Source organism: Mustela nivalis, assembly GCF_964662115.1.
Source record: "Mustela nivalis genome assembly, contig: HAP1_SCAFFOLD_701, whole genome shotgun sequence".
Classification (NCBI taxonomy): Eukaryota; Metazoa; Chordata; class Mammalia; order Carnivora; family Mustelidae; genus Mustela; species Mustela nivalis.
Window position 1 is genome coordinate 100,153 of NW_028135962.1, and position 27,654 is coordinate 127,806.

The 27,654-nt window shown below is 42.3% G+C and overlaps 2 long non-coding RNA genes across 3 annotated transcripts in view; one reads left to right on the top strand and one right to left on the bottom strand.

Moving 5' to 3' along the window:
• Positions 1–963: 963 nt before the first annotated feature.
• On the bottom strand, positions 964–3,009 carry LOC309857431. 2 transcript variants are annotated; one of them, XR_014307709.1, is made up of 3 exons: positions 2,620–3,009; positions 1,957–2,125; positions 964–1,281 (listed from the first exon to the last, which is right to left on the bottom strand). It is a non-coding gene; the product is annotated as an uncharacterized lncRNA (long non-coding RNA). The 2 variants fall into 2 exon arrangements; XR_014307710.1 differs by having other exon boundaries at positions 2,821–3,008.
• Positions 2,848–27,654, top strand: part of LOC309857432 — a 296,182-nt gene continuing 271,375 nt past the window's right edge. Inside the window, exon 1 of the long non-coding RNA XR_014307711.1 lies at positions 2,848–3,273. This is a non-coding gene — a long non-coding RNA (uncharacterized lncRNA). The remainder of the gene's footprint in view (positions 3,274–27,654) is intronic.

Consider the following 27,654-nt stretch of genomic DNA (forward strand, 5'->3'; position numbering starts at 1 on the left):
TATATGTAAATTGGATACAAAAACAAAACAAAAATCTAAAATTCTCCTGCAGACAACATCAAGAATTGGTAAGTGTTTCTCTCATTCTTTGGACCTTTTGGTCTCTCATTTCCCTCACTCAGTCCTGGTTTCTTGGGCTCTGTCTTCCTGAAGACGTGAATTCAATTTTCTGTCATCAGGAAAACATGATCCTTTCTGGTATGTGACGTATGGGGGGGAATTATAAAGCTCTAAGGCCCTGCACTCTTCCCTGGTTAGAATCGTGAAACACATACCCAGTTCAGATCAGGTTCTCCATTTGTTACTGAGAAAGGGTCTTAGCCATCTGTGGCTCTCACATTCTCTTCTTTTTAAAAAAATGCCCACCCAGGGGGGCCTGGGTGACCTAGTCCATTAAGCACTTGCCTTCAGCTCAAGTCCTGATCCCAGGGTCCTTGGATGATAATCAGCCTAGAGACAAGATGGGGCTCCCTGCTCAGCAGGGAGACTGCTTCTTCTTCTCCCTCTGCCCCTCTCCCTCTCCCTCTACCCACCCCTCCCCCTTCTCTCACTCTCTCTTTCAAATAAATAAGCTAAAAACAAAAACAAAAGCAAACAAACAAAAAACCAACTCTGCCCCAAATAGTCAAAAGTACACGCTATGTTTTCTACTGGAAACACCCACCTAGGACATCACAAAGCATTCTTTTGAGTTTCATTATGGATTCTTGAATGTTTATTTATTCAAGGTCTTATAATCAATATTGGTCATTCTTTGTTTTTTTTTTTTTTTAAAGATTTTATTTATTTATTTGACAGAGAGAAATCACAAGTAGATGGAGAGGCAGGCAGAGAGAGAGAGAGGGAAGCAGGCTCCCCGCTGAGCAGAGAGCCCGATGCGGGACTCAATCCCAGGACCCCGAGATCATGACCCGAGCTGAAGGCAGTGGCTTAACCCACTGAGCCACCCAGGCGCCCCAATATTGGTCATTCTGATCTTGCTAGACAGTCACACTGGGTTGTCTCCAGCATCTGGTGGTATTCATTTTCCAGGGCTGCTACAACAAAGTACCACAAACAAGGTGGCTTAAAATAACAAACATTTATTTTCTGATTTCTTAAGTTCAGAAGTCTAAAATCAAGGTGTTGGTGCTCCCTCTGGACAACCCCCTGACAGAATCCATCCTTGTTTCTTCTATCTTCTGGTGGCTCCAGGGATCACTTGGCTTATGGCTACATGACTCCAATATCTGCCTCCATTTTTACATGGCCTTCTCTGTGTCTTCTCCTCTTCTGTCTCTTCTAAATAGAAGACAGTCATTAGATTTAGGGACCACCCAGGTCATTGAAGATGATTTCCTTTTTCTAAGAAATAGTCACAATCCCATGTTCCTTGGATTCGGATATGGACATTTCTATCACCCAGGCGTGCAAACACATTTCTTCTAGTTGTTAGAGGCTTTCTATTTTTAGAGTTGTCCAAATAGCGTAGATGGAACTAGCTCTTATTCCATTTTCTGTAATAAACTTTTAGCAAGTGCTTCTGGAGGTCAACTATTATGCTAATTATGAGAATACAAAGTTATGTCACATCTCTTGGGTTTCTCCCCAAGGTACAGGTTCCCTTAAATGAGAAAAATTGTGCTCCAAGTGGACGGAAAGCCCATGATTTTAAAGAGCCAGCTTAAGTACTCGCTCAATCGTCCACATTTGGAGTGTCAGAGGATGGAGAGGCCAGTAAATAATCCTAAAGATCTCTTGTAAGAAATCTCCAGGCCATTTTCCTTTTCAAAGTTTTGTTCCAGGTTTCAGGCACCTAATCTGCAAAAGCATACCAGCCTGAGAGTCAGGTCCCTCAGGTTCTATTTCTGGTTCTGCTACTGGATTGCTGTGGGACCTTGCACACCACAGGGAAGGTGGGTGCACTCCCTACAAAGCAAGAGACAAGAGCCTGAGGAGCCCTCTAGGCAAGTCTACCTCATACCCCAGTGAAGCTGGATCCCAGGAACCAAGTGTACCGTCTGGACTCCTCATGCACAGTCTAGGGATGCTCTTCCTGCTGCCAAAGCCACTGATATTCATGTGAAGCTGGAGCTCTGATTTTAGTTTGGTCAAAGGAACTCGGACTCCCTCCTTTGTGTGAATCCTAGAAGTCAAAAGGAAAAACAGTTTGCATTTTAAAGATTTTATTTATTTATTTGACAGAAATCACAAGTAGATGGAGAGGCAGGCAGAGAGAGAGAGAGAGAGAGAGAGAGAGAGAGGGAAGCGGGCTCCCTGGAGCCCGATGTGGAACTCGATCCCAGGACCCTGAGATCATGACCTGCCCAGGACCCTGAAATCATGACCTGAGCAGCGGCTTAACCCACTGAGCCACTCAGGCGCCTCAATAGTTTGCATTTTAAAGCCTTGACTTTTTCTTTTTTCTTTCTTTTTTAAAGATTTATTTATTTTGACAGAGAGAAATCACAAGTAGACAGAGAGGCAGCCAGAGAGAGAGAGAGAGGGAAGCAAGCTCCCTGCTGAACAGAGAGCCCGATACGGAACTCGATCCCAGGACCCTGAGATCATGACCGAGCCGAAGGCAGCGGCTTAATCCACTGAGCCACCCAGGCGCCCCAAGCCTTGACTTTTTCTTACTGAGATGTTCTTGTGGTTCACATTGCACTAGAGGAAAATGGGCTGGTGGCCCAGAGCAAGGAGTGAAGGGTTGGGAACTCTGGGCCTCTTCCTGGAGGGGGCAGGCGGGTGCTGTCCAGCAACTTGGGGACTCTGGAAAGGTAAGTTCCCTGCACCTCGTCCCCTAAAGAACTACATTTCCCGAGAGGCCTTGCCACCCACAGCCGGGGGAGGAGGAAGAAGGAGCTCAGAGCCGGCCCGCGAACTAGCGCCCTCCGTTGGCAGGTCCAAGTGGGCTGCGCTCGCCCGGCATCCGAAAGGCTGACTCGCATCTCCCGCAGTGCAGCGGGGATTCCGCGTGGACACCGCCTTTTTGCCCCTGGATTTCGCAGTACCCGCCCCCCCCGCCCCTCCTCCCTAGAGCCTCCTCTGCGGCGGCTGCGGCTCAGGCAACGGACACGGCCGCCGGCCGTTGGCTAGGGGTCCGCGCGACAGGGACCCGGATCCTATGCGGTTATTCGCAAGGCGCAGGCGCCCCTGCTCCGCCAGCAGGCGGTTTCCAGCGGGCGGTTTCCAGAGGCGGCGGGACGTTCCCTGGAAGGAGCCACGGGGTTGCGAAAAAGTCCACCCAGAAGGTGCTGGACCCCAGAAGGACGGGCTGACGCTGACTGCTGGGTGAGGCCCGCTCTGGGACCCCGGGTTCGGGCGTTCTTGCCCTGACGTGGGCCGGGGGAGGGTGGGGGCTGGGATGCCGACGGCATGCGGGGGCCGTGGGGGTGGTGTGAGACCCTCCTTTCCGGGGCCCAGCATTGTTCCCGACTGCGGGCAGTCTGGCCTCGGACTCTGCCCTGTCGCCCAGGGCGTAAACTCACCCCGGATTTGAGCCTGGTCACCTCAAGGCCGGCGGAGCCGCCACTTTCCCCTCCCTGGCAAATCCTGCACTCCAGGTGCTACACAGACACACACGCACACACACTCACACACAAAATAAACTGACACCTCCCCCTCTTGTTTTTTAATTTTTATTTCTGACTCTGACACCTGATGTAGAGTCTCCAAGTGTTCCCAGCCCAGACTTAACTGAATTGTCCTCTCTTCTGTGGGCTCCCTCCCCTTAAATTTTATTTTTACTTTTGAGTTGGAGTCTTCAGAGAGACGGAGCCTCCCAGTGCTCCCAGGATAAATTTAATTGAGCTGTCGTCTATCTTCCCGCGCTCCTCTTATTTTTATTTTGGGTCTGGCCGCTTGGGCTTCCTTGTGTGGTTGGTGTGAAGGGGGCTCCTCCTGTTTGTGGAGGGAGGGGTGGCTTTCCTGGGTTCAAGGAGGCTGCTGCTGCTTTCTTGCCAGGATGACAGTGAGAGTTCTTTGCCGCCTTTCGTTTTTGTTTTTGTGGACTTCTGCGTGGAGGTTCTGTGGAGCCCTGAAGCTCATCCTGGTGGCTGTGAAGTGTCCCCAAGGCTTCCTGTCACCTGCTGCATGTGATCTCTGGCTGCTTTGCTAGGCTGCGTTCTGTTTTCCATTTTCTTCCCTACTTAGTCTTAACTTTTGTTTAAGACCAAACACCTGTGCTACCTGTGCTGTCCCTAGTGTTTTTGGAGGCTGAGAAAAGGACACCTTGTTTCCTCTGGATGTCTTTTTTATTCTTAAAATGAGGGAAAAAACACACTTGAGGAAATATGACATAAAATAATTCATTTTATATGTGAGAATTTTAGATAAAGATCTTGTCCATGAGATTAAAACTTGCTAATTATTTCTTTTTATACCCTGTGAAGTACCTCAGAGGACACACACACACACACACACACACACATCTGGTTCCCAAGTGAGGTTATTTACAATCTCAGATTCCTTGAGGTTTACACTATCTTGTTCAGTTTGGAATGAATGAAAATTAATTACTTACTGTTAGAGATTAGTTTTCAAGAGTTGTGAAAGTGAAGTGTGGTGTTAATTACTTACTGTTAATTACTTACTGTTAGAGATTAGTTTTCAAGAGTTGTGAAAGTGAAGTGTGGTGTCCTTGGTAAACTGACCTGTCTCCTCCCTGTAGTTAAATCTCATGCTCACACAGGTTGCATTGTGCAGAGTTCTTCTAGTGACTGATAAATACTACTGCGGGGACACTTGATAAAGGAACAGATTTGATACTCTGGGACTGTTTCTGTAGTAGAGAATTTGAACTTTTGTTCTGTCCAAATCTGCAGGATTATGTTGGCTCCATTTTGTAAAGGTGGAATCAATTAAACCTAGATGAGTTTGGCTTCTTAGAGATGCACAGTACATTGTTACCAGTCTGAGAAAGTAGTTCATTTTTGAGACTGTGTAATTGTGGTTTCACTTTAAGGTGCAGTATTTTATTTTGAGGAACTTTCTTTTTTCAGTTCGTTGAGCTCATGATGACCTCACTTTGTAACACAGGCAGGTTCTTTGATATGAGGCTGTTTTTTGTGGATGCATTTGTTTGTAGAATGACCCAGTGTCCTTTCTGGCTGCAGTCTTACCCATAGGGACTACATTTTTGCAAATGTGTCTGGAGACTTCTAGTGATAATGTCTCACGTAAACTCTGGCCAACAACTCTGGTTTAAAGATGTTAAAGAAATACAGTACATTCATGGACTAGTTCCTAGCACATCATATACCCTATTTGCTTGCTACTTAAAGAAAAAGTCTACTTAGGAAAAAAAATGGTCTCTTGATCTGAAAGACAAGAATTAGCCAAGAGCAAGAAAACTACTGAAGGAAATGAATAGACATTATTGTTGTATTTTTATTTGCATATTTCTTGTAATACTCTTGATTTTCACATATTTTGTCTTCAAGCAATAATAAAGATTTTTTTTACAAAGATGATACCACTGACCTGGATTTCCAGTCGTTGGCAACATCACTTTGGCTGGTTACTTAGCCTGTCTTTGAACCTCGGTTTCTTTACTCTGTCAGATGGGTATGGTCATGTCTACTTTGTAAAATGTGTTGTGAGTATAAGGTATAAATGACTTCAGCTTGCAGCAGGCATGTAATAGTTTCCTCTCCTATTACTGGTCCTCCATCATGAACAGACTAGGAAAAGTATTTTGATAGGTACTTTCCCACACCACCCCTGGTATTTGGATAGTTGCTGTAAATTTGTTCTCTCTTTCTAAAAATTAGTCGTGTTAAAGACAACACAAACTGCGAGACACCCAACGAACTGTGGAAAGTAGAGTAGTTCTCATTCCAGTTAGAACTTATTTAGCTACTTTAATCTGACTGTGTATTGTAGATTGGCCTGATACCATTAACCTTATTTTACAAGGGTGGAGACTGAGGACCAGATAGACCTTGCAAGGGGCCAAGCCGTGGATCTATGTGCACATGACCTATATGCATTGTGTTAATTACAGGTAGACCAAAGAGCCATTAGGTCCCCTGACTTCCAGTTCTCCCTGCATTGTTGAAATCATCAATGGGAGAGTAAATGAGTCAACAAAACAAAACAGAAACCAAAAAAAAATCCGTGTATTGCTATCTTATTCCAGCAAAGATGCCATGTTTAGTTGAGTCCAGAAAGACTGAGTTGAGTCCCTACTACAAATCCCCATCTATAAATGGTATTGATGTAGCAAGAAGAATGATGTACCAGGAAGCATATAGTATGGCATATAATTAGATAGTGGCTTCTATGTTGGACTCTATTTTAGGATTCCAAAGGGTCAGAACAGATCATGAAGAGTGGCACAAACAGAAGGGCCTTTTGAGGAAGGCTTTCCTCATGCTGGTCCCTTGAAGGTTGTCTAGACTACTGAGCCACATGTGTAACTTCAAAATTTTTCGTAGCCACATTTAAGAAAGTAAAAAGAAAGAGGTGACATTAATTTTAATAATGCACATTATTGAATCCCACAGCTCTAGTCTGTATTATATCAACAGGTAACCAATATAAAACATTATTATTTTTTTGCATTCTGTTTTTCATATCAAGTCTTTGAAATCCAGTGCGTGTTGGACACTTCTAGCACGTCTCATTTTACACTAGCTGCATTTTAAGGGCCCAGTAGCTGTATGTGGCTAGTAGCTGCGTACGGGACAGAGCAAGGTTAGCATATGGGAAGCGCAGCAGGAAGGCAGTTCCAAGCAAGGGGAGATGGAAGCTGGTAGTGGAAATACACATGGCAATGATGTAGAAAGGTGAAGTACACCAGCCTGCTCCTTCCTCCTGTCCATTAAGGGAGTCCCAGGGTAACACTGGTCATGAGAAAGAGTGGTAGAATTCTTGCCCTGAGGGTGTTCACAGTGTCAGATATGTGACTAGGCCAGGAGTAGGGACAGGACAGTGAGTTGGACTGGGGGATCTTGGTTGGGGGAGAGGAGTGGCAGCCTGACTGGCAGAAGCTGAGGCAGTTTGGGGGTCAGATCACAAAAGGTGTTGTTCGTCTGAGTTGGAAGCTCCTATCTTACTTTGCAGGTGGGAGGGCCCTCTTGAAGAAGAATGCTTAGCAAGTCAAATGATAAGAATTGAGAGCTGCCTGGCTGTCAGCAGGGCCAGGAAAATGGATTGGGGGTGAGTGGTGATGGTAGGGGTGACCCTGCTGGCAGAGAAAGAAGAGACAAATGACAAGGGTCTGAAAGAAGATACTCCATGAATGGAGAAGAGGGGCGGGATTTCAAAGGGCCAAGGCAGCGGGGACCAGTGATTGTCTCAGTTAAGTAACGAAACAAGTGTGTTGAAGCCAGGCGAGGAGTGATCAGTCTGAAGCAGAAGAGATCTGGGAGAAGAGGCCTCAGTCAAGGCAAATCGAGTGACATTGGGGCTTGGTCCCAAATTGGGACCAGAGTGGAGAGGAGTCTCTCACAAATGCTCTCTATATATTGATGGAGTAAAATGGACTGTTTTGGTCTATTTCCTTTTAAGCATTTGTTACTTTAGAAAGGGACAAGTTCGCTTACAATTTTTTTTTAAACATTTTATTTATTGGGGCGCCTGGGTGGCTCAGTGGGTTGGGCCGCTCAGTGGGTTGGGCCGCTGCCTTCGGCTCAGGTCATGATCTCAGGTCCTGGGATCGAGCCCCGTATAGGGCTCTCTGCTCGGTGGGAAGCTTGCATTCCTTCCTCTCTCTGCCTGCCTCTCTGCCTACTTGTGATCTCTCTCTGTCAAATAAATAAATAAAATCTTTTAAAAAAATTATTTATTTATTTGACAGAGAGAGATCACAAGTAGGCGGAGAGGCAGGCAGAGAGAGGGGGAGGCAGGCTCTCTGCTCAGCCCGCATTGGGCTCTCTGCTCAGCAGAGAGGACCCTGGGGCTCCATCTCAGGACCCTGTGATCATGACCTGAACTGAAGGCAGAGGCTTTGACCCACTGAGCCACCCAGGAGCCCCTTGCTTACAATTTTAAATGTTGCCATTTAAAGTTATTTTATTATTTGCATTTTCCTCCCATTTTTATTAACTACAAACATTTGTTGAAACTCTGTGTTGTAAGTTAGCTTACCATTTCCTGGATGGCTGAACTGTTTCCTTCCTTTCGCTCTCTCTTTCTTTTTTTCTCTGATCTGAATAATACTGCTCTAAGCATCTTGGGAAGCAGCTTTGTCTCTATTTTGTGTCATTTCCTTAGGACAGATTCCACTGAAGTCAAATTGCTGGATTTGAACATGTTTATGACTCCGTTGACTGCTCTCATTTCCTAAATGTTGCTCCCAGTGAGCCTACTAGCAGCAAGGATTGAGACTACCATGTGCACTGTAGTCCGACTAGCAATAGACACATTGGTGTAATTTGATCATTGGAGGGAGGCATCTTGGAGAATGGGAGTGTCGGGAGGAGGGCCAGAGGAGTTAGGTGGAGATCCTGGCTAATGATAGGGAAAGACGAATTTGGTGTTAGGGGCATTGATTTTGAGAAAAGGGCAAGATCCAAGTGGAGATGTCTAGGAGGTTGTGGGACAGGGGGTCTGGAACATAATAGTAGGGTAGAAAGCTATATGGTTGTTTATTTTCATCCTGGTTCCATCACATCTTCCCACAACCTCTGATGCAGGCAGTGTTCCTACCCTCCACTGAGAGGGTGCAGAAACTGAGGCTCAGTGAGCTTAACTGCTTGTCTGTCAGCACCCAGTCAGTTAGCGGCAGAGCTGGGATTCCTGATTCTAAAGGCCGTGTTGTACCTCTGCTAGTTATCTGACCCCAAAGCATATTTATATATATATTTACCCACCACACTGGATATTAACATAGAAACAAAAGCCCTAGGGTTTTTTGCATGTCTCCCAAAAATATTGCTTGGACTTGTGCTGTTCTCTTCCTAGTCTGTTTTACTAGATTCTTCTAGGGAGACTTAAATTTAGGTAGTCTTATATCTCTAGAGAGACTAGAGACTTCTAGGGAGGCTATATTTGATTTCAGGATGGCAGAAGATAAAAAAGACTCCCTTTGTGTTTTCCTGTTTATTGGCCTCTCTGGGCCTTGGGCAGGCTGAGCAGGTGGTAAAATATTCGCATGGATGTTAGTGCCAAAGGACATTCTACAACCAGAGCAAATCCTGAGGTGTAATTTCAGGCTCTTCAGGATGTCTTTGTTTTGTCTCTCTCATTTAACCTTGTTTGAAGCAAAGTCACCTTGCCATAATGCTCACTTTCCTAATTTTTCATCAGTTACCAACATTTTATATTTGTAGCCTCAGGAACGTGAGATGAACTTTGGACACAGATGTTTATCCGAAATACACTACTCCCTGCCTCTAGGGCTCAGGAATGTCTGGACTTCTAATGAGAGAAGTATGAACCGAGGATAAAAGTCCAATGGAGCTCAGATGTTTTGTTTGGGACAACTGAAAAAGGCTGACTTCCTCCTTTTATTCTGAGAAGAGAGTTAATTGATAGGTCCAGAATATTTTGATGTAAACTTTTTTTAACTTGTATTTTGATTTTGTTGGTGTTTTACTTGTAATTGGGCATGGATCATTTTACTAGCTGTTTAGAATACTGACCTTTCTACAGATAAAACTGTAGAGAATTGTTCATTTTTAAAAAATTGTCTTTCAAAATGGCAAATTGATTCCACTTAAACTTTAAGTTGTTTTTTTTAATTTATTTTTTATTATCAACATAACCGTATTCATTATTTTTGCACCACACCCAGTGCTCCTTGCAATCCGTGCCCTCTATAATACCCACCACCTGGTGCCCCGACCTCCCACCCCCCCCCCCCACACACCCCTTCAAAACCCTCAGATTGTTTTTCAGAGTCCATAGTCTCTCATGGTTCACCTCCCCTTCCAATTTCCCCCAACTCCCTTTTCCTCTCTAACTCCCCATGTCCTCCATGCTATTTGTTATGCTCCACAAATAAGTGAAACCATATGATAATTGACTCTCTCTGCTTGACTGATTTCACTCAGCATAATCTCTTCCAATCCGGTCCATGTTGCTACAAAAGTTGGGTATTCATCCTTTCTGATGGAGACATAATACTCCATAGTGTATATGGACCACATCTTCCTTATCCATTCGTCTGTTGAAGGGCATCTTGGCTCTTTCCACAGTTTGGTGACCGTGGCCATTGCTGCTATAAACACTGGGGTACAGATGACCCTTCTTTTCACGACATCTGTATCTTTGGGGTAAATACCCAGTAGTGCAATGGCAGGGTCATAGGGAAGTTCTATTTTTAATTTCTTGAGGAATCTCCACACTGTTCTCCAAAGAGGCTGCACCAACTTGCATTCCCACCAACAGTGGAAGAGGGTTCCCCTTTCTCCACATCCTCTCCAACACATGTTTCCTGTCTTGCTAATTTTGGCCATTCTAACTGTTGTAAGGTGATATCTCAATGTGGTTTTAATTTGAATCTCCCTGATGGCTAGTGATGATGAACATTTTTTCATGTGTCTGATAGCCATTTGTATGTCTTTATTGGAGAAGTGTCTGTCCATATCTTCTGCCCATTTTTTGATATGATTGTCTGTTTTGTGTGTGTTGAGTTTGAGGAGTTCATTATAGATCCTGGATATCAACCTTTTTTAAAAGGAGGAATATGTTATTGTACTGTAATATATAAAAGTAGTAGACAACTATGCTGTCTTCAGATTTAAAAGATACTTCAGTTCATTACACATTTTCTCATGAGTGTATGAGTGAGTGTGTGTGTGTGTCTCTCTGTCTGTCTATCTGCTCAGGAGGGCTGTGTATTTAGATATTCATAGGGCAGAATCCCAGAACCTATGCCTCTTGGAGAGGTTGCCAGTGCTTCCTGAGGGAGATGTGGTCTGAGGTGGATTTGGAGTGATGAATATGAGGTTTTCCGGGGGGACAGATTGGGGATGAGGGGATTACAGAGAGAGGAACTTGTGTGAAGGCAATGGTGTGGCCACCATGGAGTTTAGTGTCCATTGGCTTTTATCCTGTGGTGTGGTAGTTCTTGGGAGCCAGGAAGACCTAAGTAGAGGGTAGGGGCCAGATCTAGTTTTGCCCCCTTGATGATTGGCCCAAGATTCTCAGACTTTCTGAGATTTGAAACATGAGTGCCAGGGGAGTGTGAGCTCCCACCTTTTGGATTGCAAACCCTGAGGGTATAGCATATGCTGCCAGTGTTCATATTTCCCCAGTGTGGAGGGAACCAACCTCAGATGGAATCCATAATGAGAGGGAAGCGGGGCAGAGAGATGGAGGATGAGAGGAGTGCAGCAGATCCTTTGTGAGCGGAGAGGTCGGCTGTGTCTGTGCCATCTCCAACTCTGAGTTTCTTGGTTGCAGGTGCCAGTAACACCCTGTTTTTGCTTCAGCTAGCTTGAGTCATAGTTCTGGGTCTTGAAGTGGAAAGAATACAGATTCATATGCCAGAAAGAGAGGGAGGAAATCCCAGGTCAAGGATGGGTGGGTGGGTGGGTATGTGTGGGTGTGCTTTTTCTGAGAGCTGAGCCAATTGATCTTATATATATGTAGAAGAAGGAACTAATGAAAGAGCAAAATTGAAGAAGCCGTGCAGAGAAGGGGAATACAAATGATGGACAAAGGTGAGGCCTTCAGTGGGATGAAGGGTGTGGAGCAGATCAGGCTTGACAAGAGGGACATCACTTCCTCTAAGGCCACTTGGAGGAACTAAGAATGGGGTCCTAGATGTGGAGGGAGCTCTCTTGCCCTGGCTTCTGTTTTCTCTGTGAAGGTAAAGAGGTAGACCTGGCTACTGAGCCAGTTTTCTTGCCCGTGTAGTAATAGGGACTAAGGGTGTCTTGTTCCCTCTCCCATGCCTTAAAACAAAGGAATTACTGTAATCAGTAAGACCTGTTACTGATTATTATTGTTTTTTGGGGGAACACTATCATAAATGCATTTAACTTACGTATTCAGTAATTGGCCAGAAGCCAGGAAATGTATATATATGTAAAACAAGGACAGTTAGGGAGTGCACATATTGTTTGGCCTTCCACTCAGTGACTATGTGTCCCCGAGTGCATTGGGTGGGCCCAGGGAAGTGCTGTGTTCTCAATGGTCTTCCTTCATTCCTGCCTCTCCTCTGTGGGACCATCTGTCCTGCTGGGTGTGGCTCTAGTGGCTAAGGGTAATTTTGATCTTCTCCATTTTTGCCTTGAATGCCACTTCACCTCACATAAGATGTCTTGGGATTATACATATTCGTGTGGCACCTTGCCCTTTTGCAGTGTTTTCTTATATTCTCATTGGATCAATATGTTGCCTGAAGCTACCAGTTCAGAAAGGACTTACCTTTCAGATTCTTAGTCAAACTTTGTTTCTGACGTAGTTCTGAATGTCCATTTCAAGTTTTTAACTGTGATTTTTATAAAAGAGAGATTTCATTACCATTTTTATGTCTTTTGTATTATTTTAGAAACTGAACCCACATCTGAAAGGCATTTTAACAGTAAATATTTCATTTTACTATTGCAACTGTGCTTTAGCCTAAAAAGATAAGGAGCCCTGTGATATTGTCTTGCGTTTGATTTTAAGTGATGGCACATATTCACTGAACGTCAACCAGGGTTTCAAGGACAAATAGTTACTAGTGACACTGCCTGTGCCCCACTGTGGGACCATGAGAATGTATCACTTAGGCCTCTGCTTTGGGGATCACGACTGACTGATGGCTCCAGCTGCTGCCCTCTAGATTCACCACCACTTCTTAGCCAAAGCTGAGCTTTCTTTGGCTACTTGCAGTTACTGAGCAAGTGGGGCTACTACTGTGGTCCACTCACGCAAGACCCAGATGCCTCTGAAGGGTGACTCTGGCATGAGGACTCCCAATGGGTTGGTCAAGACCCTCTTCAGATTGAGTTGGGAGTCTGAAATCCTCCCTTCCAGCCTTCCTTCCTTCCCTGTCTCCTTCACAGGGAGTCAGACCTGCATTGTGGTTCAACCTCCCCATGCCTTCTCAGGTCTCTCCCTTTTCCCCTTCACAGCCAGTTCCCCCAATAAATCTCCTACAGGTGTAATGCTGTCTTGGTGTCTCCTTCTCAGGGAGCCCAAACTGACACACCATCCCTTTCCCCAGAGGTGTCCATCCTACCATCTAAAACCCTTTCAGGAGACAGCGTGAGGACACTACATTTTCCACATCAACTTTCTTTATCCCTCTGCCCTGAGATGATATTTCCTCAGAATTCCCATGGCATTTTGAACTTTGTGTTTGGCATTTATGGCCTTTGGCTTTGTATCTGCTGGATGTTTCCTCCTAGATGATAAATACACCGAGAACTTGAAGAGCTTCTTGTTTATCTGATTCGTTTTGGTAACATACTTCTTTATTTGTAATCGTAATAATTAGCATTTAATCAGCACTTTCCATGTGCCCAGCACTGCCAGAAATATTTTTACGTGAATTGTTTCAGGTAATGCTTCAAATAAGGTAGGTAATATTCTCCTCATTTTATGGATGAGATCCAGAGAGGTTAAGAATCTTGTCCAGGGTGACATAGCTGGTAAGTGACAGAGGCAGGGTTTGAATCGAGGCGGCTGGCTCCATGGTCCTGTTGTTCATTTAGCAGGTATTTTTTATTCAGACAGAATATGTTCCAGTTGCTATATCCAGTGTTGGGATTGCCAGAGCTTACAATCCAAGTCTAGAATTAACAACTATTTAAAAAGCAAACCCCAAAACGTGATTTCCAAATAGGCGGGTATAAGTCTCTGGGAGAGTAACAGCTACCTGATATTTTGAAAAATTTCTAAAAGCCTTCCTGCCCCAATGATTGTTTTCACAAGCCAGTGTTCCCACCGTTAAAGTAGTGATTTGAGACTGAGAATTAAGGTCTCCTGAAAGAGTCCCCTGACCTTCTCACTTGTGTACATGCACTCATTATCACACCCACCCCTCTAACCCCAAGGAGAAGAGCTGTAGGAGAGGACAAAGTGTGGACAAAAGGGAGAAGAGGTTAGGCAAAGAGGTCAGAGAAGAAGGGCAGCCGGACCAGAGGGCTGTTGGGAAGGATAGGCTTGGGTGAGGCTTCTTTCTTTGAAACCAAATTGCAGAGACGCTATTGTAAAATTTTAAATATACAGCAACTGAAACAGAGTCACTGTCCCTCCATAAGGACTGGTTCTAACTAGGAAAAATTCTTTTAATGAGATCTTTGGTAGTATTTTTAAGACCGCATGGAAGAGAGGGGAACAGTGACATATGTTGCTTCTTTACAACTTCTGAAAGGGATTAACGTGTTTTATTTCTATATGGTCATATTTCTTGGACAAACAGTGTAAACCTCCATTTTCCATGGATTTTATGTCTGATAAGAGAAGGATGTGTTTGGTTTATTTAGGCTTGTTGTAGTAGAGCTTACGCTGAACTTTGGGTTAGAGGTAAAATAATATCTTGTGAGTGTGTGTGTGTGTGCGTGTGTGTGTGTGTGCACGCGCGCGTGTGTCATATTGCAGCTGTTTATTTTGGAGAGAATGGTTCTGATCCTCTCCTTCTGTACCTAAAATAAATATGTGCACAAGCAGACACATCATTTTAACTGAAGTGAAAAGTAAGGAATGAACTGGAAAAATATTTGAAATTTATAGGATAGGATATAGTTATATCCTCAGTACATAAAGAGCGCCTATATATCAACAGGAAAAATTAGAACAAATGTTTAAATTATACATACATATGTTACAAATGAAGAAATGATAAGAACCAGTGTTTTAAGTGTCACTTCAGTTCTCTAGGATATATAAACTTACAAATAAGAATGTATTTACCTATTATTTTAGCAAAGTTGCTGGTGTTTGTGTGTGTTAAGACTTTTTTTTAAAAGAGTTATTTATTTGACAGAAAGAGATCACAAGCATGCAGAGAGGCAGGCAGAGAGAGAGAGGAAGGGAAGCAGGCTCCCTGCTGAGCAGAGAGCTAGATGTGGGGCTAGATCCCAGGACTCTGGGATCATGACCTGAGCTGAAGGCAGAGGCTTTAACCCACTGAACCACCCAGGTGCCCCTTAAGACTTTTTATTTATTTGACAGAGAGAGAGAGAAAGAGAGATCACAAGTAGGCAGAGAGGCAAGCTGAGAGAGGGGGGAAGCAGTCTCCCTGCTGAGCAGAAAGCCAGACCCAGAGCTTGATCCTGGGCCCTGAGGTCATGACCTAAGCAGAGGCTTAACCCACTGAACCACCAAGGTGCCTGGTGTGTGTTTTTTCCCTTAATGATTCCTCTTGGTTATCTGTCTTTTCTTTCCAGTATACCTTTGATAGAATTCTAATTTGGTATGATCTCTCTGGAAAGTAATTTGTTAGTATGTGCTAATATGCTAAAAATTTACATATCATTTAGCTTAATTTCCTTTTCTAGGAAATGATGACAGGTACACTTAAAGGCGATTAAAAATGCATTGCAGCATTGTTTTCACAATTAAAGTTTTGTTTATTGAGGTAAATTTCACACAATATAAAATTAATCATTTTAAAGTGAATAATTCACTGGCTTTAGAACATTTACAGTACTGTGCAATCATCACACCTCTATCTAGTTCCAGAACATTTTCATCACTCCAACAGAAAACCCTGTACCCATGAAGCAGTCTCTGTTCTTTCCTCCCTCCAGCCCTGGCAACTACTTGTGTGTGTGTTTAACCAGTTGAGGGATTTTTTTTTCTTTTTTAAAAAATTCTGTTCCACCCAAGTGATAGTACAGTTGACCCTTGAACAGTGGGTTTCAACTGCATGGGTCCACTTTTATGTGATTTTTTTTTTTATAATAACACTACAGAAATGTAAATGTATTTTATCTTCCTTATGATTTTCTTAATAACATTTTCTTTTCTCTAGCTTACGTTATTGTAAGAATACAGCATACCATGTGCATATTACATGTATACAAAATATGTGTTAATTGTTTATGTTATTGGTGAGGCTTCTGGTCAACAGGCTGTTATGAGTTAAGATTTTGGGGAGTCAAAAGTTAAATGGGGGGAGTAGTCACCCCTAGTCCCTGCATTGTTCAAGGGTTAGCTGTATATGTTGAGCATATTTGTATGAGTCAAGATTCTTGGTTGTAAGTGGCAGAAAGTCTGACTTCAAAAGGAGGGAATTTAATGATACACACAACTATTTGGCTTTAAGTATGTATGACTGTTGACAGGGATGTAAGTGGAGTCCAGGACACCCACCCATTCTCATGTCCACGCTCTTTGTTGACCTCCCTGTTGGTGAAAATTATTCCTTTCCACTCTTGGCTCTGGGTTTGTTTCTTTTCTGTGCTTCCACCTCATTGTCAGACTGTCTCTGCCAGGTGCAGGAGAGATGGTCCCTGAAAGCTAGTGACCCTTGAGAAGAGTGTGACCCCTCTGGGCTCCAGATCTTGAGACCACACTGTTTGGCTTTCCATGGGTCATGGACCTGTTCCTGTAGGAGATGGTATACTCTGATTAGCTGGCCTGCCTATTATTTGCCCTGTTCCTAGAGACTGAATCTCATTCTGGCTCATATATTCCTGAGAAAGTAGTTCTGGAAAGGCATTCTGATACATTCCCACATAAAACAGTACTGCTCATATCTCTGCTTATGCCCATGTGTATCAAGAGAGCATTGACTTTTGTGTTGATAATCCTAGGTCACCGAGAAAACCTTACATGATATTTTATAAATTTTACTTAAACTTGTGGGAGTTATAGTGGGGGATTTATCTAATTGGAGGGAAGTAAGGGTTTCCCTTTTAATAAATGGATTTCCCACTCTTTGAGCTCTATGTTAGATAGTATACACTTTTTTGAAGTCATTCTGCAAGTAATACTGAGGGCTTGCTGTGGGCCAAATGAAGCTCCAGTTTCATGAGGTTTTCAGTCTATTGGGGCAGATGGACAATAAATAACAAATAAGTGTATAGTTTCAGGTAATGATTATAGGAAAATGAAGCTTAATTGGGGAGTGTGTATGCTGGTCTAGATGGAAGGGTCAGGGAAGGCCTCCCTGAAGAGGGGGGTTTAGTGTCAAGAACTGGATTGAGCAGGGAACAGTTTGGGATTATTTATGGGAGTAGTGTTCCAAACAGAGGGAACTGTAACTGTAAAGACTCTGAGTCATCAATATGCTTGATAATCTAAGGGAAGTCAATAGAGTTGGAGGAGTTGGGGGTGGACGAGGAAATGGTAGGACCAGGTGGGGCTTGTAGGTCTCACGGAGAACTTGGGTTTATTTTATTTTATTTTTTTTGAAGGGTGAGATGGGAAGCCCCAGGGGGTGGATGAGCAGAGGAGTGACCTGAGTTGATCTTCAGGATCTTTCTTTGTAAAGAACGCCTTTCTTTTCTTTTGACTTGCTTTCTAAAAAGTCAGATCTTTGGCGCCAATACTGAGCAGTGACTGGAGACAGAAAAGGGAAGAGGTAAGGGAAAAAAGTGGTGCTGGAGAAGAGAAGTGAGTAGCCATGGAATCCATAGCAGGAGCAGGTTTTGCAGAAGGTGGGTACACATGGTCTGTGTCTGTCCTTACTGTGGCAGTGAGCAGTGATGAGAAGACAGGTTGGCTGCAGCCCATGGGACAGGAAAGCTAGACTGCTGTGGGCCTTGTAACGGGGCCCACACAGCAGCCCAGGCTTGTAACAGTATGGAGGTGGGCTTGCTGTGTTACCCCAAATATCAATAAGAGGCAAGAAACAGATATATTAGATAGTACTCCTGGCATGTCTGGGTGGCTCAGTCAGTGAAGCATCTGACTCTTGATTTTGGCTTAGGTCATGATTTCAGGGTTGTGAGATTGAGCCCTGTGTCAGGCTCCATGCTGCGTATGGAACCTGCAAAAGTTTCTCTCTCACCCTCTCCCTCTGCTTCTGCTCCCGCTCCCCTCCTCTCTTTGGTGCTCTCTCTCTCTCCCTCAAAATTACCCCTGATGTTGAAAAAAAATGGAGATAGATCTTCCAGCTGCTATAAAAGAATGAGCACAGGAAAATATTGATTGGTCAGGGTAATATTAATTTTTTTTTTTTAAAAGATTTTATTTATTTATTTGACAGACAGAGATCACAAGTGGGCAGAGAGGCAGGCAGAGAGAGAGAGGGGGAAGCGGGAAGGGTAATATTAATTTATCTATATAGATGATTGCCAATAGAAGCCAATACTTGGCTTCATTTCAGGAACCTGCTAAATTAGGGCCCCATTTGTACTTTATATTCTGTTTCTTAATGGAAAGACCCGAGGGAGTCTTGATCTCTGACTCTTGATCTCTCTTTTCAGTATAACCTGAAAAGACCTCATTTTTATAAGCCATTGTTGCTAGCCGATGGAATACCTGATGGAGATTGTATTCTGGAAGTTGCTTGTTGGTGCCAGGTTTACACAGAATGAATAAACATGACTGAATGTGTGCTAAGGCCACCAGGTCTTTTATATGAACTTGTCATGATTGGTAATGTCATCATCTTTTCTATTCAGGGGTGTCACACATGTGCTTGACCCTGGGTCAGTGCAAGTTATTGAGTGGCTGGGCGGAGATAATTTCTTTTTGCCTGGCTCTGTTATTTTTCTGCACTTTTTGGTAAATGGCAATTAGAGAAACACAGCTTTCCCTAAAGATACCAACAGGCCATTACAAGGTATTATCTACAACATATGTGTTGTAACAGTTCTATTACAGTGTTGGACAGAAGAAATTTAAGTTATTTGCTTTAGGGGGCATTTTGGTGTTGGTGAAAATACTATTTAATATATTGTGTGGGTCTTGAATGTACTTCAGTTTTAAAGAGTAAGACAGGTTTGGAGAACATTATAGTTTGGTGTTGTGTTTGCTGAGTTGTTCTTTCCTTTGTTATAGGAATTAGGCTTTGAAAAATGTCTGAAAAAAAGATCTCTCCAAAACACTCTAGTGGCTCTTTTATTTTTTATTTTATTTTATTTTATTTTTCCCTTCCATTAGTTCTCGCTCCCACCCTACTTCTCCTCTCTGGTAACAGCAAGTCTGATTTCTCTTCCAATGCATCAGTCAGTTTTTTTCTTTCTTTCTACTCCATGTACAGGTGAGATCATTGAGTACATACTTGTCTTTCTCTATCGACTTATTTTATTTAGCATAAAGCCTTCAAAATCCATCCATGTTGTTGTGCATAGTTTTTTTGGCTATGAAATTTAATGTACTCATTGTAAACATTGGAATGATACAAATGAGCAAAAAAATAATTGAAGTGTGAGAAAGCTCTTCAAATTCTGCGATCTCCTAATGTCCATTGTTCCAGTTTTGGTAAGCATGTTTTCTATGCTTGCCCTTGCTTATGTGCATCCTCTTCTCTCTCTGTCTCTCCCCCTGTTTGTCTGTGTCTGTCTTAGGTGCGTAGCACACAGAAACACAGTTTTACCTGAATGGTCATTAGGCAGAGTCTAACCCTAGACTTTTTTTTTTTTTTTTTAAGATTTTATTTATTTATTTGACAGGCAGAGATCAGAAGTAGGCAGAGAGGCAGGCAGAGAGAGAGGAGGAAGCAGGCTCCCTGCTGAGCAGAGAGCCCGATGTGGTACCCAGGATCCTGGGATCATGATCCGAGCCGAAGGCAGAGGCTTTAACCCACTGAGCCACCCAGACACCCCTAGCCCTAGACTTTTGACTTAACATTTCTTGGCCATTTTTTCCACATCAGTAAGTGAAGACTTACATAATACTTAAATGGCTTTCTTATGTTCTGCTAGACTCCTATAACAAATGATCTGCCACCCATTCCTCAGGTTGTGGGTTTCTGGCTTTCCCATGCTGCTAGCAGATTGAGGCCTGGGAGTGAGAAGAGGCTGCCTGAGTGTGACCTGAGAAGTGACCAGAGGCCTTTGGCTTTTTCTGTAAGGAATACAGTGGGCTGTGTTTGTAGCTGCTGGCGGGTTGGGGGACATTGTGATGGATTTCCAGAGGTAAAGAGAAGCCTTTGTGGAAGGCCATTTCAGCCTTTGCTGAGGTTCTTCGGGGAGAGAGCACCTTTGTAACTTGTCCAGGAGGAAGGTCATTCCATGTGCAAGCTGACTTTGGTGTCCTAAACCAACGTCTGGGTCAGTCCACTTTTAGATTTAGCAACTCTTTAATTCTGTGACTTCTACCAGATCTTTATGATTAAAAAAGATCATGTTTTTGGGGCACCTGGGTGGCTCAGTTGATTAAGCATCTGACTTCAGCTCAGATCATGATCTCAGAGTCCTGGGATTCAGCCCTGTGTCAGGCTCCCTGCTCAGCAGGGAGTCTTCTTCCCCCTCTCCCTCTCCTTCTTCCCCTCCCCCACTCCTATTCTCTGTCTCTCTGTCTCTGTCCCTGTCTCTCTCTCTCATATTTTCTCTCTCTCTCAAATGAATCAATAAAATCTTATAAAAAATCATTTTCCAGTTATACTTCCCCGTACCTCCTCAACACTTCCTGTTAATACTGATATGGCAGAGCAGTGTGGGAGCCTGACTGCTTGGGTTCAAGTCTAACCTAACCTCTCTGACCTTCCACTCACCCTAAGGATGGTACCTGCTTCCTATGGCTACTAGAGATTTAATTAAGTTAATATAATCAAAGCTCTTTTGTAAGCCATTACTATAATTATTAATAATTATTTGACGTAAGTAAGATGGCTCTCTCTGCCCTCATCATCACTTTTCTACTTCCTTAGTTGCTGGAGATGGGTGCAGGTAGAGGTTACCAGCTAGCTCCTACTTTATCTGTTGTTTTATTTCTATCAGTGACTCCCTGATGAGTGGTTTTGACTGTAATATAGGCTAGCCCCAATTCAGATCAAGAGAAGCAGAGGCAATTTTGCATTGACTTAAAAGTGTGATGAAACTTGATCCTACTGAAGGTATAGATATATTAAAATGTATATGAAGCACATTTGACTTAAACACTGTATATCATTGGTATATATTTATGTTGTGTGTTATATTGGTACTCCCTATTAGTTAAAAAGAACATGTTAGGATCCTATATTTGAGAAATGTATGTCAAAATATCTAAATAAATCAGCTCTACTTTTTAAAACTTTAGCACTAGGCAATTGGGTTCCGTCTTTATATAGAATGACTTTTACATGTGGATTGCCAGTTCTGGATTACAAAGGGTTAATATCTTCCTGACTTGTAAGAATTTTATTTTCTACATCTTATTTACCTTCTAAATATAAAGATATGAAGGTAATCCATTTTCTTAGGATGGCTATCTTTTACAACTTCTTCAGTCATAACTGGTAATTGTTTCCTGTTCAGCTGTCAGGTTTTATTTCGGTGTTTACAAGGATGTTTTTGGATGCAGGTAAAAGAAAACCGAAATGCAAATGATAAGGATTTTTTTTTCCTCCTATAAAAGCAGCCCCAAGCTAGGATGAACCCTGAGACAGCTAATTCATTCGGCAGTTCTGTGATGTTAACAGCTCAGACCTGCTCTGCCTCCCTGTCTTGCCATCCTTAGTGTCCTCAGTGTGGCAGTCTTGTCTTCAAGGTGGCAAAATGCCTGCAGCCCTTACAAGTATTGCACCCAGAAAGAACAACATCCAGAGGCAGAAACAGAAGAAATTCTTCTTCTTTGTGTCTCTTTAAAAACAATGAATCTTTTCCAGACATCTCCATCATAATTCTTCCCATTTCTTATTGAAGTGTTAGGTCACAGGCTTGAGCCTAAACCTATCACTGGCAAGGGGTGTGTTGGCACTGTAATTTGCTCAACAGCATCAGGTCTTTCCTCCTAGGGCCAGGGATAGGCCAGCCTCCCGAAAGGACTTGACTCTGTGCAGATAGGTGCTCTGTTAGGAAGAGGAAAGGTCTGATTGTGGGAATCGGTGGGGTTGGGGGGCTGGAGGGAAACCAACAGTGTCTCTCTAGGCCACTGTTAATTTTTAGTTTAAATGGTGTGGAGAATATCTATGGAAGTAAATTATTAATTATGGTAACATTTTGGATATGTATATGTTTTTAGGGAAGAATTTAAAATTCTGCACTCTAACGGGTATATACAACAGGCTGTAATGGATGTAAGAAACAAATCTATTGGCAAAGCTAAAAGAGGAGCTTGGTTCACTTTTTGCAAGGAGGAATATATATGTAGTTTAGGCCCCAGTATGCTTCAGAATCATTATGCCAGGGTTCTGGAGCCTTTTCCTTCTCTTGGGCCAGCCTGGTTGTGCTTGGGCATACAGGCACATGTGTATCTGCTGTTGGCCCTGGAGGGGACTGTAGGTTGGGTGAACAGTGTGGTTGGGGATCGCTGGCATGGTGGTACAAAAGACTGATAGGCTTGGATGCTTGGTTGGGTGGGTGGAATTAAAGTGTTTTTTTTTTTTTTTAAATTATATATCACAAGTTATATGTTTATGAAGCTTATTCTTTTACATATGCATTCAATATTTAAGACAATTTTCTTAAAATTTTTAATTTTTTATAAACATATAATATATTTTTATCCCCAGGGGTACAGGTCTGTGAATCGCCAGGTTTACACACTTCACAGCACTCACCAAAGCACATACCCTCCCCAATGTTCATAACCCCACCCCCCTACTCCCAAGCCCCCACCCCCAGCAACCCTCAGTTTGTTTTGTGAGATTAAGAGTCACTTATGGTTTGTCTCCCTCCCAATCCCATCTTGTTTCATTTATTCTTCTCCTACCCACTTAAGCCCCCATGTTGCATCACCACTTCCTCATATCAGGGAGATCATATGGTAGTTGTCTTTCTCTGCTTCACTTATTTCGCTAAGCATGATACCCTCTAGTTCCATCCACATTGTCGCAAATGGCAAGATTTCATTTCTTTTGATGGCTGCATAGTATTCCATTGTGTATATATACCACATCTTCTTTATCCATTCATCGGTTGATGGACATCTAGGTTCTTTCCATAGTTTGGCTATTGTGGACATTTCTGCTCTAAACATTCAGGTGCACGTGCCCCTTTGGATCACTACGTTTGTATCTTTAGGGTAAATACCCAGTAGTGCAATTACTGGGTCATAGGGTAGTTCTATTTTCAACATTTTGAGGAACCTCCATGCTGTTTTTCAGAGTGGTTGCACCAGCTTGCATTCCCACCAACAGTGTAAAAGGGTTCCCCTTTCTCCACATCCTCGCCAGCATCTGTCATTTCCTGACTTGTTAATTTTAGCCATTCTGACTGGTGTGAGGTGATACCTCATTGTGGTTTTGATTTGTATTTCCCTGATGCCGAGTGATGTGGAGCACTTTTTCATGTGTCTGTTGGTCATCTGGATGTCTTCTTTGCAGAAATGTCTGTTCATGTCCTCTGCCCCTTTCTTGACTGGATTATTTGTTCTTTGGGTGTTGAGTTTGCTAAGTTCTTTATAGATTTTGGACACTAGCCCTTTATCTGATATGTCATTTGCAAATATCTTCTCCCATTCTGTCAGTTGTCTTTTGGTTTTGTTAACTGTTTCCTTTGCTGTGCTAAAGCTTTTGATCTTGATAAAATCCCAATAGTTTATTTTTGCCCTTGCTTCCCTTCCTTTGGCGATGTTCCTACGAAGATGTTGCTGCAGCTGAGGTCGAAGACATTGCTGCCCCTGTTCTCCTCCAGGATTTTGATGGATTCCTTTCTCACATTGAGGTCCTTCATCCATTCTGAGTCTATTTTCGTGTGTGGTGTAAGGAAATGGTCCAATTTTATTTTTCTGCATTGGGCTGTCCAATTTTCCCAACACCTTTTATTGAAGAGGCTGTCTTTTGTCCATTGGACATTCTTTCCTGCTTTGTTGAAGATTAGTTGACCATAGAGTTGAGGTTCTATTTCTGGGTTTTCTACTCTGTTCCATTGATCTATGTGTCTGTTTTTGTGCCAGTACCATGCTGTCTTGATTATGACAGCTTTGTAATAGAGCTTGAAGTCTGGAATTGTGATGCCACCAACTTTGGCTTTCTTTTTCAATATCCCTTTGGCTATTCGAGGTCTTTTCTGGTTCCATATAAATTTTAGGATTATTTGTTCCATTTCTTTGAAGAAGATGGATGGTACTTTGATAGGAATTGCATTAAATGTGTAGATTGCTTTAGGTAGCATAGACATTTTCACAATATTTATTCTTCCAATCCAGGAGCATGGAATATTTTTCCATTTCTTTGTGTCTTCCTCAGTTTCTTTCATGAGTACTTTATAGTTTTCTGAGTATAGATTCTTTGCCTCTTTGGTTAGGTTTATTCCTAGGTATCTTATGGTTTTGGGTGCAATTGTAAATGTGATTGACTCCTTAATTTCTCTTTCTTCTGTCTTGTTGTTGGTGTAGAGAAATGCAACTGATTTCTGTGCATTGATTTTATATCCTGACACTTTACTGAATTCCTGTACAAGTTCTAGCAGTTTTCTAGTGGAGTCTTTTGGGTTTTCCACATATAGTATCATATCAACTGTGAAGAGTGATAGTTTGACTTCTTCTTTGCCGATTTGGATGCCTTTAATTTCCTTTTGTTGCCTGATTGCTGAGGCTAGGACTTCTAGTACCTTGTTGAATAGCAGTGGTGATAATGGACATCCCTGCCGTGTTCCTGACCTTAGCGGAAAAGCTTTCAGTTTTTCTCCATTGAGAATGATATTTGCGGTGGGTTTTTCATAAATGGCTTTGAGAATATTGAGGTATGTGCCCTCTATCCCTACACTTTGAAGAGTTTTGACCAGGAAGGGATGCTGTACTTTGTCAAATGCTTTTTCAGCATCTATTGAGAGTATCATATGGTTCTTGTTCTTTCTTTTATTGATGTGTTGCACCACATTGATTGATTTGCGGATGTTGAACCAACCTTGCAGCCCTGGAATAAATCCCACTTGGTCATGGTGAATAATCCTTTTAATGTACTGTTGAACCCTATTGGCTAGTATTTTGGTGAGAATTTTCAATTTTCCTTGATGATGTGTTCATCAAGGATATTGGTCTATAGCTCTCTTTTTTGATGGGATCCTTGTCTGGTTTTTGGGATCAAGGTGATGCTGGCCTCATAAAATGAGTTTGGAAGTTTTCCTCCGATTTCTATTTTTTGGAACAGTTTCAGGAGAATAGGAATTAGTTCTTCTTTAAATGTTTGGTAGAATTCCCCCGGGAAGCCATCTGGCCCTGGTCTTTTGTTTGTTTGGATATTTTTGATGACTGTTTCAATCTCTTTACTGGTCATGGGTCTGTTCAGGCTTTCTATTTCTTCCTAGTTCAGTTGTGGTAGTTTATATGCTTCAAGGAATGCATCCATTTCTTCCAGATTGTCAAATTTGTTGGCGTAGAGTTGCTCATAGTATGTTCTTATAATTGTTTGTATTTCTTTGGTGTTAGTTGTGATCTCTTCTCTTTCACTCATGATTTTATCTATTTGACTCTTTTCTCTTTTCTTTTTGATAAGTCTGGCCAGGGGTTTAATCAATCTTACTAATTCTTTCAAAGAACCAGCTCCTAGTTTCGTTGATTTGTTCTGTTGGTTTTTTGGTTTCTATTTCATTGATTTGTGCTCTGATCTTCATGATTTCTCTTCTCCTGCTGGGCTTAGGGTTTCTTTCTTGTTCTTTCCAGCTCCTTTAGGTATAGAGTTAGGTTGTGTACCTGAGACCTTTCTTGTTTCTTGAGAAAGGCTTGTACCACTATATATTTTCCTCTCAGCACTGCCTTTGTTGTGTCCCACAGATTTTGAACCGTTATGTTTTCATTATCATTTGTTTCTATGAGTTTTTTCAATTCCTCTTTAATTTCCTGGTGGCCCATTCATTCTTTAGAAGAATGTTGTTTACTCTCCATGTATTTTGTTCTTTCCAAATTTCCTCTTGTGGTTGAGTTCTAGCTTCAGAGCATTGTGGTCTGAAAATATGCAGGGAATTATCCCAATCTTTTGATATCGGTTGATACCAGATTTAGGACCGGGGATGTGATCTATTCTGGAGAATGTTCCATGTGCACTAGAGAAGAGTGTGTATTCTGTTGCTTTGGGATGAAATGTTCTGAATATATCTGTTATGTCCATATGGTCCAGTGGGTCATTTAAGGCCTTTATTTCCTTTTTGATCTTTTGCTTGGATGATCTGTCCATTTCAGTGAGGGGAGTGTAAAGTCCCCTACTGTTAGTGTATTATTGTTGATGTGTTTCTTTGATTTTGTTCTTAATTGGTTTATATACTTGGCTGCTCCCACGTTGGGGGCATAGATATTTAAAATTGTAAGATCTTCTTGTTGGACAGATCCTTTAAGTATGATATAGTGTCCTTCCTCATCTCTTATTATAGTCTTTGGCTTAAAATCTAATGGATCTGATATATGAATTGCCACTCCTGCTTTCTTCTGATGTCCACATTAGCATGGTAAATTCTTTTCCACCCCTTCACTTTAAATCTGGAGGTGTCTTTGGGTTTAAAATGAGTTTCTTGTAGGCAACATATAGATGGGTTTTGTTTTTTTTATCCATTCTGATACCCTGTGTCTTTTGATTGGGGCATTTAGCCCATTTACTTTCAGGGTAACTTTTGAGAGATATGAATTTAGTGCTATTGTATTGCCTGTAAAGTGACTGTTATTATATATTGTCTCTGTTTCCTTCTGATCTACTACTTTTAGGGTTTCTCTTTGCTTAGAGGACCCCTTTCAGTATTTCCTGTAGAGCTGGTTTGGTGTTTGCAAATTCTTTCAGTTTTTGTTTGTCCTGGAAGCTTTTAATCTCTCCTTCTATTTTCAATGATAGCCTAGCTGGATATATTATTCTTGGCTGCATGTTTTTCTCATTTAGTGCTCTGAATATATCATGCCAGTTCTTTCTGGCCTGCCAGGTCTCTGTGGAGAAGTCTGGTGCCAATCTATTATTTTTACCATTGTATGCTACAGACTTCTTTTCCCGGGCTGCTTTCAGGATTTTCTCTTTGTCACTAAGACTTGTAAATTTTACTAATAGGTGATGGGGTGTGGACCTATTCTTATTGATTCTGAGGGGCGTTCTCTGCACCTCCTGGATTTTGATGCTTGTTCCCTTTGCCATGTTGGGGAAATTCTCTCCAATAATTCTCTCCAGTATACCTTCTGCTCCCCTCTCTCTTCTTCTTCTGGAATCCCAATTATTCTAATGTTGTTTCGTCTTATGGTGTCACTTATCTCTCAAATTCTCCCCTTGTGGTCCAGTAGCTGTTTGTCCCTCTTTTGCTCAGCTTCTTTATTCTCTGTCATTTGGTCTTCTATATCACTAATTCTTTCTTCTGCCTCATTTATCCTAGCAGTGAGAGCCTCCATTTTTGATTGCACATCATTAATAGCTTTTTTATTTCAACTTGGTTAGATTTTAGTTCTTTTATTTCTCCAGATAGGGCTTTTATATCTCCTGAGAGGGTTTCTCTAATATCTTCCATGCCTTTTTTGAGCCTGGCTAGAACCTTGAGAATCGTCATTCTGAACGCTAGTTCTGACATACTACCAATATCTGTATTGATTAGGTCCCTAGCCTTCGGTACTGCCTCTTGTTCTTTTTTTTGTGGTGAATTTTTCTGCCTTGTCCTCTTGTCCAGATAAGAATATATGAAGGAGCAAGTAAAATACTAAAAGGGTGGCAACAACCCCAGGAAAATATGCTTTAACCAAATCAGAAGAGATCCCAAATTGTGAGGGGGGGCGAAAGGGGATAAAAAGAGGTTCAGAAAGAAAAAAAAAAGAAAGAAAGAAAGAAAAAAAGAAAAGAAACAATTA